General features: G+C 46.1%; 1 protein-coding gene across 3 annotated transcripts in view; it reads left to right on the top strand.

The window, feature by feature from the left end:
• Nucleotides 1-7,903: 7,903 nt before the first annotated feature.
• The window catches only part of ARK2N (arkadia (RNF111) N-terminal like PKA signaling regulator 2N), a 43,104-nt gene continuing 35,130 nt past the window's right edge, over nt 7,904-15,877 (top strand). For 2 of the 3 annotated variants that reach the window (XM_084503735.1, XM_084503737.1), the window contains exon 1: nt 7,904-8,052. The gene's annotated coding sequence lies outside the window, so the exon portion shown is untranslated. Of the gene's footprint in view, nt 8,053-8,435; nt 8,590-15,877 lie in introns of those variants that run through there. The other variant, XM_084503736.1, reaches the window with a different exon arrangement.

Below are 15,877 nucleotides of genomic sequence, written 5' to 3'. Positions count from 1 at the left end.
CTTGTTTTCTCTGTCAGTTATTTTTTGTAGCACAAACCTGTAACCAACCTCCAGATGGCACCTTCACCAAGAACCGTCCCTACCAGCATCTGGTAGGCCCTTACCACACAGAATTGAACTAATTGTCTGGCTCTTTCTCTGTGTCCAGGCTCTGGATTGTATTTTATTTCCCTGGACTCCTTGCTTTGGTGGTGCAAATATGGTAATGACAGGAGCCTTGCACTTACTAGACCATTGGCTTTTGCTCTCCTTTTCTTGTTATTTCAGAATTGGAGAGGCATCAGTTTTTTTCTACCACACATACCATGTCTAATGTTTACCAAGTTTTTGAAGATGAATTGTAGATTCTTAGTTTGGGTGGTTTCTTTAAGGGGGAATGAAATCAACTTTATTTCATGTCTTCAGCAGGGATTTGATACATTAATCAAAACAAATAAAATGAAAATATAGCCTAGGGCCGTATAGAGACCTATAATAGGGCCTAGAATTGTAGTTCCCAGTGTGTAGTTCCCAGTTTAAAGCCCTGCAGCATTTGGGACATCCCACAGAGCGGATTTTTGTGTGTGTGACCAATGGCTGTCTACTTTAATGGAGACAAATTCAGCTGTGACTTGCCTCATATGGTTTATCAGACAGGCTTCACACATCAACAAATTCTACTGCTCACACAGGTAAGAGCTGGAGTGAAATGCAGCAGTACCAGCTGCCTAAGAATCTGTAGTTTCTTTTGCCATCTGAGAAAATGGAAACCCATTACCCTAAACCTATAAAGTTTGCCCATGTTGAACACTTAGACAGCAGACCAGTAGCTCTCAATTTTTCCCTTCATTACATTCTAGTGTTAAGCATATGAAAGTACAAAAGATAGCTTTATGGATAGCAATGGAATAACTTTAAAAACAATAAAAAAGGGGCTTTATACATGTAGTAAGACTTTCAGAGGTCTAAAGACATGGATATCTTTGCAGACCTACTGTGAGATAGTAGTTTGAGCCTAGATTGACCCTTCTATGTCAAATGTCATCTTCCAAAAGGGCCTGTGGAACCCTCCTCTTTCTATGCCACCACCACACAAGCCATGAACACCCAAGTTCTTAAAAGCTGTTTTGTATGAAAAAGCCAGAATCTGAAAAGCTTGTGGCTGGGAGGGAACCTGGGAAGCGTCAACACCTAAAGACATGGAGCATGGACCATGGGCCATTTGTATCAGACAAATGTACCAGGCACTGTCCAGATAAATAGCTGTGGTGCTCTCAGTAGCAATCTGTAGCTACATCTGTTCGCAATTACAGTTGCAAAAGATTATGGTAATGGTTGAGCGTGGTGTGCCTGTCACCAGGAGCTGCTGCTTGTTTCGATTCAGAAATTGATTTCACTGATCTGCAGGATGAGAGACTCTGTTGTTTCATGTCCTCACTTGAAGCAGTAAGATCATGAGATTGGCACCTGATGGTTGTGATGATTACGTGCATCTCTGATTTCTAAGAAGCTGCAAGCTCAGGAAGACAGAGTAAGTAAAGCATTACAACCTCATCACCTTGTGACCTTCCTTGCCTCATATTTTGCACCTTGATGGGGAAGAATTAAAGGATGTTCTTAGAGTTGACGCCTGTGGGATCTGTCTTCCAGATGCCAGAGAGAGCTGATGTTTACCTTCAGGATTTTTAATTAGAAAGTTAGGAAAGTACTAGTTGCCTTGGTTTCATGACTATTATCTTCAGTTCTTTCTGGGCTAAAAATCAAGATGGCAAGAACAGGTGGATGAGCTGTATATTCTGTATATATACATAGGTTAAACAGGCAAAGGGGAAATTGCCTCAAAGAGGTAATTTTTCCTGTTGTGGAAGGGAAAAAGTCATAGTCTTAGAAACAACATATCTGGGCAGATGTTAGAGAGCAGTTTAACAAGGAAGCCATTGTAAGGCACTGGAGGTCATGACCAGTCAATTACGGAATCTTAATCACTTGAGGCTTTTAAGAGCAGATCAGAAATGCTTTGCTTAAGCATTTATTATGCTAAGGAGAGTTGATCATGCTGGGAGATAGTAAGATGGATTAGATGACTGCTTGAGGATGCTACCAGCCCTGTTTGTCAATGAAAGCCTCCGGACTTACTCAGCTAACACACGAAGGCTTTTTATTGCACACGTTACCGTGACTCAAGGCTTGAGTAGGCTTCCTCGGGCAGTGGCACTCCCTGAGCACAACTTTATCACACAACACCACACCAGTTGGGAAACTTGGTGGGAGAAAGGGGGGGGGGGGTCTCTACGCCTGCACCTGCAGGGCAGCTGCATGGCTCCTGGCTGTGCTACCTCACAGCACGGCAGCATGTGCTGTGGCCCACTCATTGGCAAAAAGCCCGACTACAGAGGATGGCAGGGCTGGACTCTGACTCGAGAGCTGTCCAAAGATAGCCATGTGTTGCTTCCCAGGGTTGGAAATGTAAGGGGGGAAAAAATACCCAGCAGCTGCATGCGAGCTGTGTGCCACAGCTGAGCCATCTGCAGCACATGCAATATAAATCAGGAGCCAGTTGTCAGGTCCTACAGTTTGGCTTTTGATGAGAGCAGGGAAAGTCAAATAAATGAGATTTATGCAGCAAATGGACTGTCAGTAAGATGTCTCAGCTCTTCAGTTACACGTTTGCATGGGCAGGGTGCATTGCAGGGCGATCAGAGACATTCCTGCTCGCCGCTGGTATTTTAGGGCAGCCCGGCTTTTCCAAACTGGGGATCGGATGCCAGCACAGGAACAACTTGCAGAGGTGCTGCCGAGTCAGAAGCGCGCTTGGCTGAGAAAATGTTTGATTTTGGGCTTTGCCCTCTGCCCTGGCAGCTGTTGAGTGTTTCCACGGAGGTCAGAGCTGGTGGCAGGGAGCTGTGCTGCAGCCTGGAGGGAGGCTGCCAGCTGGACCTCTCTGCTGCTGTATATTAGGAAATAATCACCCAACTGGGAATGACACAGTTGCCTGGGGAGGCTTTTGCTTCTTCAGCCCAATTGCAGATTACATCAGCTGCTCCACCCTGAGTCTGATTTTTGGGGATGCTGTGTAATAATCACACCTGCCCAGGCTTCCAGTCATGTGGGGCTCCCTCAGCTCAGCCTGAGCTGGGGATTGCCCCGTTGTACTGCCGTCCCATGCAGGACACATGTGTGCTTTGTCACAGCTCACTCTGTTCCTCCCTAGGAAATATGAGGATCCCAATTCCACCTGGAAAAAAAATAAAATAAAAAAAGGATTTAAAGTTATGCAGTAGGCGTGAAAATCAGCGGTCAACCTCAAGTATAAACTTGTATAAATGTATAATAAATTTTACCACAAAGTGATAGACTGTTCTTATCAGGACAGCATGCAAAACAATAATTGCTTTAGAAAATAATAATAAAAAAAAATCTTCAAATGAGCTCAGTGGTATGGATTTATTTAAATGAAAACGCTTAGGTACTTAAACTAGAATAACAAGAATAAAATGCTAGAGGAAAAAAAAGGCAAAATTAAGGCCAATGAGATAAAATACATATATATTTACTCTAAATACACTGGATCAAAAGATGTGGATGGACACTTGGCTATAATTTGTCTAGTCCATATTGTACAAATACTCTTTGTTGCAAATAGTTCACTGAGGTTGCTTTTCAAGCTTACTCTGGCTGAAAACATTCAAAATTTTCTTCATTCATCTTAACCCTTAAGTAGATTGAGAACTTTGGAATTAAATACATTTTAAAAATCTTAAAATAGTTTCAAGATGTATTTGAAAAGGAGGTTGGCTGCATGTTGTACCGTCTCCCGTAAAACACTCCAAATATTCTTTTGATAAAGAATTCTATTTTGGGAAGTTCTAAACAAAACAAAACAAAAAAAAAGGGATGTGCCAACATGCCTGTAAATGTACTTAAGTATTTTTTTAATCACATCTAGTACTGAATAGGTGTGGGAAAGATTTCTAAGCTACTCTTTGAGTTTTCAAATTACAGGGACCAGTGCTGGAATGACAGTAATTCTGGTCTGCACAGCCGTGCATGCTGCAAGAAATCCTTCAGCTTCGTCTCCGAGTATGTTGTTGCTGTTAGTATCTTCATGTGGCTTTAGAAACATTTTACGTTTTTTTATGCACTAACTTCATTAAAGCAATCATGTTCCAGGCTGGAAGGATTTCTGCTTCTCTAATTCAGAAATATTTCACTTAAAAAAATAAAAAAATAAATCAGAAGTGAGTAAGCAGAGGCTTTACCAGTAAGCGTGTGCTTCAAGTCAAACTTGCATTTCCTTCATTCTTAGCTGGCTTCCACCTACGTGGTAGGACACAGCACTACCTCCATCTGTCTTTAAGTAATTCAGCATTACACCATTCTTCCTAAACTGTGCAATCTCTGGTTCAAAAAAAAAAAAAAAAATTAAAAAAATAACACCACCAACCCTCCAAACTGAAGACCTAATGTAATAAATGTTTCCTCTAGCCCCATGCTAGATGTGCCTTTAATGCTAATTAAGCAGCACAGCACAGCTGCTTAATTAGCCAACATTGGCTGGCAAAACCCAGCAGTGAGGAAGGTTTGGCTTTCTTCCTTCCCTGGGAGAGGAGGGCTGCAGCTAGAGAAGAGGTGAGCATTTTAGGGCCGTGTGGGGCATTGCCACCCCCATGCTGGTGTCCTGGGTGCCTCTTCTCTGATCCCAGGTCAGCAAGTGGAGGAAATGGTGCGACGTCGTGAGGGAGCAGGAGCACAGATAGGATGGCTTGGCTGGGTTTCAGCTTTTGTGACTTCAGATGCTTGGCAGCCTGCAGCTGAGCTTGGAAAATGGGCGTTTTTTAAATGTTACTCAGAAGGTGAAGTTTCTATATATTCTTTCTGCAGAGGATGTTTAGTAATGTGCCTGTGGACCCATGGAGATGGGCTCTTGAAAAATCATTCTCCCGGTCTGGAGCTGGAGGGAAACTTCTGCCCTGGGGGAGGACAAAAGGTGTGAGCAGGTACGGAGGAGGTACTCTGCTCTCCCTGCAAGACCCAGCGAGGGAAACCAGCCTGGAAACACTTACCAGCCGAGCAGCTTGGCATCCAGCTTTTACTTTGACACGGGAGCACAGCACAGGGTCATTCCCGCGCCTGCTAGACATCATCACACCGCAGGCAAATGCTGAGCTAATTTCCTCCCATTGTCTTTGGGGAAGCACAAGTGCTGCAGAGGGGATGTCGAGGTCCCCTGGAAGTTCGTGCTGTGCCTCCTTCCACAGCTAAACAAACCTCTGCTGCTTCCCCGTGAGCCTTCGAGAGGTGCTCTGCCGAGACTCCTGTGTCTCAGCCGCTCGTTGTGGTGGAGGAGTTCTTATCGCTTCCTTGTGGGGGTAACTAATGCTGAAATAATTTCACTGTTGGCAGATGCAGCCTGAGAGTGATAAAAGAGAGCCAAAGGAGTACAGGAGTACAGGAGTTGCTAGGCTGTACTCCCTGAATTCCTGGAGCCAGCACCACCTCTCACTTTTCTTCTTCCTCTCCTAATCTTTCAGCCTATCTCCCTGAAAATTCAAAACGATCCCCCTGGTATTTCTCCTAATCTGGCATTTAAAGTCTCAGGCAATAAAGCTTTCACCACTTCCCTTAGGGAGACAATTTTCCAGCCTACGGTTCTCTATTCAAAAGCTTTCCACCCTGATTCTCAGCTTAAACATGCCCTTTCTTAATTTCACCCCATTAAAATCATTAATGTATCACCAGTCTTCTCCCTTCATGCCATTTACTTCATTCAAATATTTACAGATCACTAATGTGTCCCTGCTTAGTTTACTAATTATAGTGTACCTATTATATTCAGAACCTCTTCTTTCTTTTCGTAATGCCTCCGGGCTGCTGATTCCTTCAGTTGCGACTCTTTGAGCTCCTTTCCATTTATCACTCTTCTTTGCAAATGTGCGGCAGATGCTCGCCGCCCTCGCCTGTGTCGTTATGCTTTCCTGTGTGCCGTCCAACACGGCATTGCCTGTTCCTCGCTGCCGCATCCTAATGCGTGTGCAACCGTGTGCCAGCTGTCTCTCAGGAGTCGTGCCCCCGAAGCACGTCCCTTCCTTCAAATAGAGAGGCTGGGATGTGGAACCAGAGGTTGCCCAGAGATGGTTTTAGTCGGTGGGAGGGCACGGTTAAAGCTGCGTGGGAGAGCAGAGGTGGTTCTGGGTTTGAGCTGCCAGCAGGGGTGCCCAGGGCTCATTCATGAAATTGCCGAGGTTGGAAGGGACCTCAGGAGATCCCCCAGTCCAACCCCTGCCCAGCAGGGTCACCCCGAGCATGTTACACAGGATGGCATCCAGGTGGGTTTGAATATCTCCAGAGCAGGAGACTGCACAACCTCTCTGTGCAGCCTGTCCCCGTGCTCTGTCACCTCACTGTAAAGTCCTTCCTCACGGGGCAACAAAACCTCCTGTGGTTCAATGTATACCCATCACCCTTTGTCTTCTCACGGTGCCCTCCTTGTGCCCTCTGCTAATGAGACCACCGGTTTGGGATGGGCTGATTTTGGATGGGTGGGCCAAATTTTGGATGGGCTGATTTTGAACAGGCAGATTTTGGAAGGGCCAAATTTTGGATGGTCTGATTTCAGATGGGCTGATTTTATGTGCCAGTTTTGGGTGGGCTGATTTTATGTGCCAGTTTTGAACGGGGCTATTTTGAGTGGGCCAATTTTGATGCACCGATTTTGAGGTGCTAATTTCGGATGGGCTGATTTCGGACAGGCCAATTTAATGTGCCAGTTTTTGTATGTGCCGATTTTGATGCGCCAATTTTGATGTGCCGATTCTGGGCGGGCTGATTTCGGATGTGGTGATTTTGGCTGGGCCAAAATTTGATGCATCGATTTTGAGGTGCCAATTTTAGATGTGGTGATTTTGGACAGGCCGATTTTGAGGTGCCAATTTTGGATGTGGTGATTTTGGATGGGGCCAAAATTTGATGTGCCAATTTTAAGGTGCCAATTTTGGAATGTGGTGATTTTGGACGGGCCAAATTTGATGCACCGATTTTGAGGTGCCAGTTTCAGATGTGGTGATTTTGGACGGGGCCAAATTTGATGCGCTGATTTTGAGGTGCCAATTTTGGATGTGGTGATTTTGAATGGGGCCAAAATTTGATGTGCCAATTTTGGATGTGGTGATTTTGGACATGCCAATTTTGATGTGCCGATTTTGAGGTGCCAATTTCGGATGTGGTGATTTTGGGTGGGCCGATTTCAACGCGCCGATTTTGAGGTGCCAATTTTGGATGTGGTGATTTTGGGTGGGCCGATTTCAACGCGCCGATTTTGAGGTGCCAATTTTGGATGTGGTGATTTTGGGTGGGCCGATTTCAACGCGCCGATTTTGAGGTGCCGATTTTGGATGCGTCGATTCTGGACGGGCCGATTTTGGATGTGGTGATTTTGGATGTGGTGATTTTTGATGCACTAGTTCTGAGGCGCCAATTTTGGATGGGGCAACTTCGGACGGGCCGCTTTTGTGTGCCAGTTTCGTATGTGCTGATTTCGATGCGCTGATTCTGGTGATTTTGTTAATTTCGGACGGGCCGCGTTTGACGCGCCGATTCTGAACGCACCAATTCTCGACAAATTGTCTATCTCCTACAAACACTGCCCGCTCCGCACCACCCCCCAACACCCCCTCTTTCGGACAAAACCCACCTCTTTCGGACAAAAAACCACACTCAGGACACATCTTTATTCCCACACACGCCTCTCTCCCTTCACCCCACACTCCCCTGAGGAGGGAGCCGCCTGAGGGCTCCCCTCCCGCCCGCTCCCCCCGCCGCCATTCCCCCCCTCTCCCGCTGCCCGGCCTCCGCCGCGGCGAGGCGCTGCGGGGCGGCGGCCGCTCTGCTCGGCGCTCGCCTGCTCCGGCTACGGAAGTGACGGCGGGCGGCGGAGCCCCGCGGCCTCCGGGGACATTTTCTCCGGTGTCGGGGCGGCAGCGGAGACCCCCCCGGCTCCTCCCGGCCGTCCATGCCCCAGCCGCTGCCCCCCCGGGGGGGAGGAGGAGGCGGCCAGGAGGGGCCCTCGGCGCCCAGGTGAGCGCTGGGCGGAGCGGGCGGGGCCCGGCCGTTGTGGCCGCCGTTACCCCGCGTCCCGTCACGGTGTGGCGGCTCCCTGAGGGGGGTGGGAGTTTGTGTGTGTGTGTGAGAGAGAGAGAGAGGGATTTTGGGGAGGAAAGCACAACTTTTGGGCGTCTGCGGGGCGGCAGGGGGGTGATTTTTTTAATTTTAATTTTAATTTTAATTTTTATTTGGGGGAAGCCAGGCGCTTTCCCTAGTCTCACAGCTTGGCATCGAGGCTATCCGCCAAACACCTCCTCGGACCCCTCGGGGAGGTCTCGCCCCCTCTTTTTGTTTTTTTCTGGCAGGGGGCTCACAGCCTGCCCTGGCCGTGCTCACGCCCTGGTTCCTCCGTGGCGGGGTCCAGCTGCTCGTGTTGACATCCGTAGGTACCCGTGTGAGGCGGTAACTGGGTTAAACTGGGTTTTACTGGCACCTCCCTGCCAGCACAGAGTGCCCCGCTGCACCTCAAGGGCTCCAGCAGCTTGGACGTGGAGGGGCTGTGGCGAAAGTGTAAGTCCCGGTTTGTTATTTTTTATTTTTTTTACCGTAGTTCTGGCTTTTAAAAATGAATGAGCAGTAAAGCTTTGGACCCGTAATCGTCTCCTGAAAAGTGTAAGTTTTCTCTTAAACGCCTCCCCTCCGAGTAGATTTTTATTTGGCTTTAAGTCTTTTCTGGTACTTGTCAAGCTTAAGACTGAATAGCAGTCTTCTTACAGGACAGGATACTTGCAGTTTGCACGCTAAAAACTTTAACTGCAAATGTATTATCTCTCTCCTTAGAACAGCAGACAAACATTTACACTTAAAATGTTTGTCTTAAAGTGTTTTCAGTTGCCTGGATCGGTTAATAAACCCAAGGTCTGACCTTGGTGATACACCATGCACTCAAAATAAGTGGGAACACGGTGCTCCTCTGAGGTGCTCATCGTGTGGCCCTCCTGCCTCCCGTCGCACCCGTAATCACCATTTCTGAGAGAGGAGCAGCTTCCCTGCTGCCCTGGAGGAGGGAGAGCTGCCTTTGTGGAGGCAGTAAGTGTGTAACAACCTCTGAGGAGAACACTAAGTTGCTTGTGAGGCGTGTTTGCTAAACCCAGACGCCCCACATGGAGCTCAGATGGCAGGTAAACCCTTGGTGCAGGAGCAGTGGGATGAAGTGCAGTGAGCTCATCTCCCTCGCGGCAGTCGGTTTTCAGCAGTTTTGTGAGCATTTCATGTGTCCGGTGACCTAGAGGAGCCTGCTGCTGGCGAAGGAAGCTCCAAAGCAGGTGGTTATGTGGCTACTAAAAGCTAATAAAAGGTTGCTCTCTGTGGTTCTGGCATACCAGCAAGGCTGGTGTTTTGTCTGTGTGGCTTGGGAGGAGGGACGGGGGGTGAAGGAAGGCAGTACGTGAGTACAGGCAGCTGGTATTTGTGCTCAAGTATGAGAATAACACTTGTGACTCATTTTAAGCACTTGAATTTTTAATTATAATGTGTTGACTATTTCTGTTTGCTCTTCGAGCTAATTGCTAGTTGGCTAGCACACAGGCTTCACAAAGAGGTGCGATGAGAAATTCCTGAGAAATCAGGAAGAGGAAAGGGCTCTTTCCTTGCGCACAGCGCGCGGCGCAGCCTGGCCCTCTGCTCTTGCACGAGGGCTGCCCGCTCAGTAAAAACCCGAAGCACACAAAAAATGAGCTTGGAAGTGAGCGGATGCGTCGAGGTGGGTACCGTGGGGGGAAGCAAAAGGGGAAGAAACCCGAAGCCGACCGCAAGGCAGTTGGGAACGGTAAATACGCGGCGGTCCCAGCACGTGAGCCGAGCTGTGCCGTAAGCGATAACGGGGAGGTAGGAAGGAAGGATGTCTGCCTGCGTCTGGCAAACGGGCAGCTGGCTGCGTGGATGAGGTGGGGATTAGTGGGGTAAGATAAGACTGGATGAACAAAGAGTAAATATAGAGAATCGTGGGGGGCTTTGAACGCTAAGCGTTACGGAGATAAGTTGGTGTAACTTGATCAGAACAACAAGAAATAATTGCCTCGTTTTTCCTGACCCCCCCCTGTCTCCTTGCTGGGTGTTTACGTTTACAGTGCAGGCTTTTTCACCTCGCCTCCAAGGCTGGAACAGATTTTCTTCACTTTCTTCACTATCTCTTACGCGTGATCCCATCAGCCCCCTGCTCCACCAAGGATGCCTGTGACGTTTGTGACCCACAAGATATCAGCATCTCACAAAAACAGCTATTTCCAGGGTGGGAGCATCCGCACGCCGTGCTGAGGTGGCTCCGCTCTGCGTGAGCAGTCTGGTTACACTCTGGCCAAAATATTACCACTAAAAGCATTGAAAGCTTCGAAACTTTTCACATGAGTAAGTTGTTCCATCAACCTGTGTCTCGTTCGCTGTAACATCTCAAAGGCAGTGGGTTGATGGTACTTTCTGAGCACGGGGTCTGTGGTCCATCTCTGCTTCTGTGTTTTCGCCTGCTGCTGACCATGTGGCTTACAAACCCGTAAACATTGACAGAAGCTGGGCAGCAGGCTTAATAACACATTTACTAGATCAAAGTGAGAGATTTCAGTACTTCAAGCACGTAACTCACACCTCAGAAGAGGCTCTCCTGGAAGGAGGTACTAGAACTTGAACAGCGTTTGCTGACTTGTGCATTGTGGGGAACCAAAAATGAAACGGCCGTGGGAGAGCGTGACGGGCTCGGGGCTGGGAGAGAGCACGGGGATAAAGAAGAACTGCTGCACGATTACAGCGCTGAGACTGCAGCTTAGGCTGTGTGTAGGTCAGCAAGGAAGCCACTTCTGGCTCTGTTTTCCAGCACACGAAGCGGAGCTCAGCAGAGAACCAGAGCTTTTGACTTAGGTGCTGTAGCTGCGGGGCAGCTGAGCTGTTACAGCACCGGGATCAGCTGCAGCAGAAATTTCTGCTTTGAGTCTACAAATTGGGAGCTAGGATGTAACTGCTACAAACGGGCAGTTCTGAGGGGGGGCGGAAAAAAACAACAAAAACAACAGAATATATTATCTTTATTTATTTTTTTTAAATACTAATTTAGATATAGAGTAACTATAAGCCTCTGCAGTTGCTTTATCCCAAGTCCATCTCTGAACTCGCCTGGAGTGACTGATAGTGTCGCTCACCCAGTTGCTGTGAAGTTAGAATTGAAATTTGTGGTTGCCTGTTCGCACTTGTTTGTGTTCCCCCTTCGCACGGCTGATGAGCACGAGCAGAGCTGGTAAGGTGTAGTAATTTCTGCACGGATGTGACTTTGTTTCTGCAGTTGAGGCACATGGCCATTACTCATTCAGGACTGGAAATGAGATGCAGCTGGGTGCCTGAGGTGTTGCTGTTACACCGTTGCAGATGCATTACTGAACGCACAGGGAGGTCAAGTAACGTGCCCATGGCTGTGTGGTGAGTCGTCTTTAGATTGCCAGGCATCCGACCTAGTACCCCTTTTTATTTAAGAAGATATTTTTAATCAGTTTCACCACATAGCCTGTCTCCTGAATGTTCAGAAGTGGATTTAATTAACAAAATAGTGTACGGACTTTGGCCATATCACACCTTGTGATACTTGTCTCCCAGAAGACAGCTGAAAGCTGTTGGGTCTCAGTCTGGCAGCTTTTAAGTCATAAGAATAGGTGGACACTTCAATTAAATGCAGGTAGTTAAGACTCAAGCTAGCATTTTTGTTTCAGTGTACTTGCATCTTAGCTTTGATTTCATAATGAAACTTCTGCAGCATCCTGCAGGACGCTCTTCTGCTTTTATGCTTTATAATTTCCTCAAAGTGAGCAGGCAGAAACTGACTGTGGTTGGATAATGTTCTTGCCACGTTTCTTCTGTAATGTCTTATTTCATAGTGCTTGGTCATTAGTCTTCCAGGACTATTTCAGAGAAAGCAGATTTCACTTCCATTCATTCAAAATGGATAGAGACCAAGAGGCTCTCAGTAGCAGAGCTGGGAAGAGCTGAGAGCCAGGCTTTGCAGTGCCAGTTGTCTGTGAGTAGTTTCCACCATTTCAGTAATTGTTTTTTCATTGGGAATATTACGTTTCCACGATAGCAGTTTGCACCGTATGCTCCAACAGTCCTGTCAAACTTGAAGTAAAAAGAAGCAACTTAACATGATAGCCAGATAAGATTGAGATAGCATGGTTCTCCTGTACCGTGGTTTCTAATCAGCTGGAAATCTCCCGACTCCTCAGTTTACTCTCCCAGTTCTTGCTCTGTGGGAATGCCAGCTCCTGTAGTGAGATCTAAGTAACCTGGTACAAGCAAAATTTTAGGGAAGAGTGATAAAGGCTGGGCCAGGAAGCTGTCTATTAATCCCGAGTACTCTCGTTAGGAATACAATGTAAGATAAGGGTTGTTTTTTTAGAGACTCTGCTAAGGAAGTGAGCTGGATGAAATGCCGGTAGCCTGAGGTCTCGCTGTGTTTCACAGGATGTCTTTTGGAAATGAAGTTGTCGCTGTGGGAAAGAACGAGCTTGTAGGTAACGGTGCCCACGAGCTGAATTACTTATAAATACAATTTGAGTTGTCAATAGCTGTGGTTCCCCCAGAACTCCTAGTACTTTTTGATCAGCATTGCGTAGAATATGAGGAGTTGAAAATAAATGTGTTATTTTCAAAAAAAAAATATGAAATTAAGTTTTATTTTCTATGGTTTGGTTACTGATATTAATAAGTCATCTTAAAGGCGATTCACAGGCCTTGGATCCCAGGCCATTCTTGATCTACAGCTTTTATCAGCCCACTGTAATAACAGAAACTCCAGAAATTGTTGAATACAGCAAAACTAAGCTAGGGAAATCTAGTGAGTATCATATTGCAGCTAGCTACTTTTTGAGGGCTTATGAAGCTGTAGACCTCACGTAATTTAAAAGTTGTTTTAATGATGCATTTGATTTCTCTTTTTTTTTGGGTTATAAGGTGAAAGTGCTTGTTCTACTTAACACCTGTAGTGAATTTTACTGCCCCATGGAATTTGTAAAGCTACATCAACGATAGGGCTGTGTTGGATGAACACAGTGGGATTTAATTAATATTCCAGACTTAACACCATTTTTTCTTCTACATCTCCTTTTGCTAGGAAAGTTATATGTATGTTACTTATACATCTTCTATTGTTAATTATTAGCGTTATTCTTAAGAAAGCTCTTCCAGCTGAGCTTTTTTCCTTCAGTAAAGAACGATAATGCAAAAATCATTTGGGGGTAAATAGTGTTTTTTATTTAAGGGTAAGTGGGGCTTTTTTTTCCTGTTACTACCTGCATGGTACTGATGAAAACTACCATCCAGTTTTCTTTCTCTCTCTTTATAGTTGGTAACTTGGTGTTCTCTTGGGTATGCTGATACTTAATCCCTGTAGGCAAATACATGCAAAGTCTTCTGTACATTGTGGGAAAGAAATGCCTATTTCCTGGTCTGTCTGTTGTCCTCTCACAGCAAAGGTCTAATTTATTCACCTGTGACAGCTGGAAGTAAATGCTTTAGGAAGTGTCTGATAGTAAAAACAGCATTAAAAACATTATTCATAATGCACATGCAGCTGGCTTCTGACCCAGTCAGTTGTGTGTTAGAAATACCCAGAGCAGTTTTTGTTCAGTTGTAGAACCAACCTGTGTACTTCCTACTAATTTATTCACCTGCTGGCTGTCAAAAGCTAATTAACTCTCTCCTGCACTGTCCTTTTTCCTGACGTGCTCTGTTCTCCTGCCGTAACAGATCGTGCCCCAGTTTCTTGCTTACTGCCTGCGTCCAGACACCTATGGCTGCTGAGTCCCGTGAGAATTTCCTGTATTTTTTGTCACAGTAGTTTCTTAGGAAACCTCAAATAGGGAGCAGTGCACTGGGATTTGTAAAAATACAGACTCAAAGTTTGGCTGTCTTGTTAGCTGTGGTCTTGGTTACAGTCCAGCAGCACAGGTGAACTTTCTTAGTGTGAAGGCAGCAGGTTGTTCCTGCTGGAGCTCTGTGTGGCTTGCTGAGTCCTTAGGTCACGACAGAGCACTGTAACAACAGCTTCCTTCAGAGGAGCATGTTGAACATGTAGAGACTACATTTGCAATCTGTTAGACACCAAAATAAATTGGTATCTCTTATTACTGGTTTTTAAAAAGAGACTTTTTGGTGTCAGTAACAGCCCAACAGCAGTTGATGTCTACTGTTGCTAAAATGTTCATAATTTGACCGAATGACTTTGTCATTAGTGTATTGATAACATTTATCTTTTTAGTAGTATGCCTACTGCAATTTCATGTCACAGCATTTAGATTTTACACTTCTAGCTTAATAGGTAAATCAAAAAATGAATGCTAATAACTTGTGAATGAGGAAATAACTTGAGGTGAGGGTCTGGCTTTTAGATCCTTTCCAGCCTGTGTGTAAAGTCTGGGCTTGTCACCTAGTTCTTCAGCTGTCCAGACCATAAAATGTTTATGTCGCTGCCACATGTGGCAGGAAGATTCTGGCTTTAGAAAAAAAAACAAACAAACACGGTTTTGGTATTGAATTTAGGTGTTCAAAGTTTTAAAATACACAAAATTTGGTTTGCGTTTACTCCTTCCATACTAATATGTGACAAAGATGTGTAAAATGGGCTGATGGTAAAATACTTGCAGACTGTAAGTTTGCTTAATATGTCTGTTAACTTGTCTTTGTTAAAGACAGACGGCTGTCATAAATCGATACCACTGGTAGTTTATTGAGTGGCTTTGTCTTTTAGGTAGCTTTGAGAGATGGTGAGCTGCTGGTGAGTCCCTTCGTGTGCTGCACCAGCTGCGGGAGGAGCACAGGAGCTGGCACGGTCCCTGCAGCAGGCAGGCAGCCCCCTAACTGGAAGGGAGCAGTGGCACAGAACTTGACAAAACAGCTCGTTATTGAGAGTGTCTGTATTGAGAGTGCTCCCCGTCGCAAGGGTTGTTTAATTACAGGGTGGTTTTCTGCAAGATCAGGTGGATTGTCCGGTGTTGTCCCTCGCTGCAGGTCTGTCACTGCTGTCCCTTGTGTTAGGCTGCTAACCCTGCTCTCCTGGAGTGTAGTTCTCTGATCTCATTCAGTCCCCTGGCCCTGTGATAAGGTAGGGAGCTTCCTCCTGGGAAGGCGGATGGCAGACGGGGCAGCAGGTAGGCAGTTCTGCCTCCTCGCCGTGGCACTGAGCTGCTGGAGGGGCTGAAGGACTTGTGGAGCTGCCGTGTGAGTATCCCACAGCACTCGCGGCTGCTTCACATTTTCCAAATAACAGCAGCAGCAGGGTACAGAGTGTTCGTTTGTGCCTGTCTGTGCTGGATCTGCTTTGATTTTGCCGGAGACAGCAGTGAGATGACTCGTGCTTCGAAGTTACATTGCTCTTGCCTTTTGAGCTATTAGTGGGTAATGCAACGTGTGATTACTTTCAGGCTTTTACAGATAAACGTTCTTAATAGAAATCAGATCTGCACTCTGAAGACCAGGATTGAAGTGTTACTGTTGTTCCCAAGCAATTTTAAAGACGTGGCATTTCTGTGAGCACTGCTTTATTGACCACAGTAGAACAACAGACCAATGATTCTGGAGAAGAGGTTTGCTTATTTAAAATGGCGTGAACCAACAGAGGAAGCACATTTATTTTGAGTTATAGAAATGGATAGGTGAAATGGGAAAGTTTGTTAAACTCAAAGTCTTACAAAAAGATAGTGCATCTCTATGGCTATCCTCAGTAGGGTGATCTTGTGCAAGCTAATAAATGGGAGAGGAAAAAAGAAATGAAGCATGGCTCTCCCAGCATGAATTTCTACCACTAGTTTTATTGAAAGAATAAAGA

The sequence above is a fragment of the Aythya ferina genome (assembly GCF_964211825.1).
Source record: "Aythya ferina genome assembly, chromosome: Z".
In the NCBI taxonomy this organism is placed as follows: Eukaryota; Metazoa; Chordata; class Aves; order Anseriformes; family Anatidae; genus Aythya; species Aythya ferina.
The sequence above is the reverse complement of the archived record's forward strand: the minus strand, read 5'-3'. Positions and strand labels throughout refer to the sequence as shown.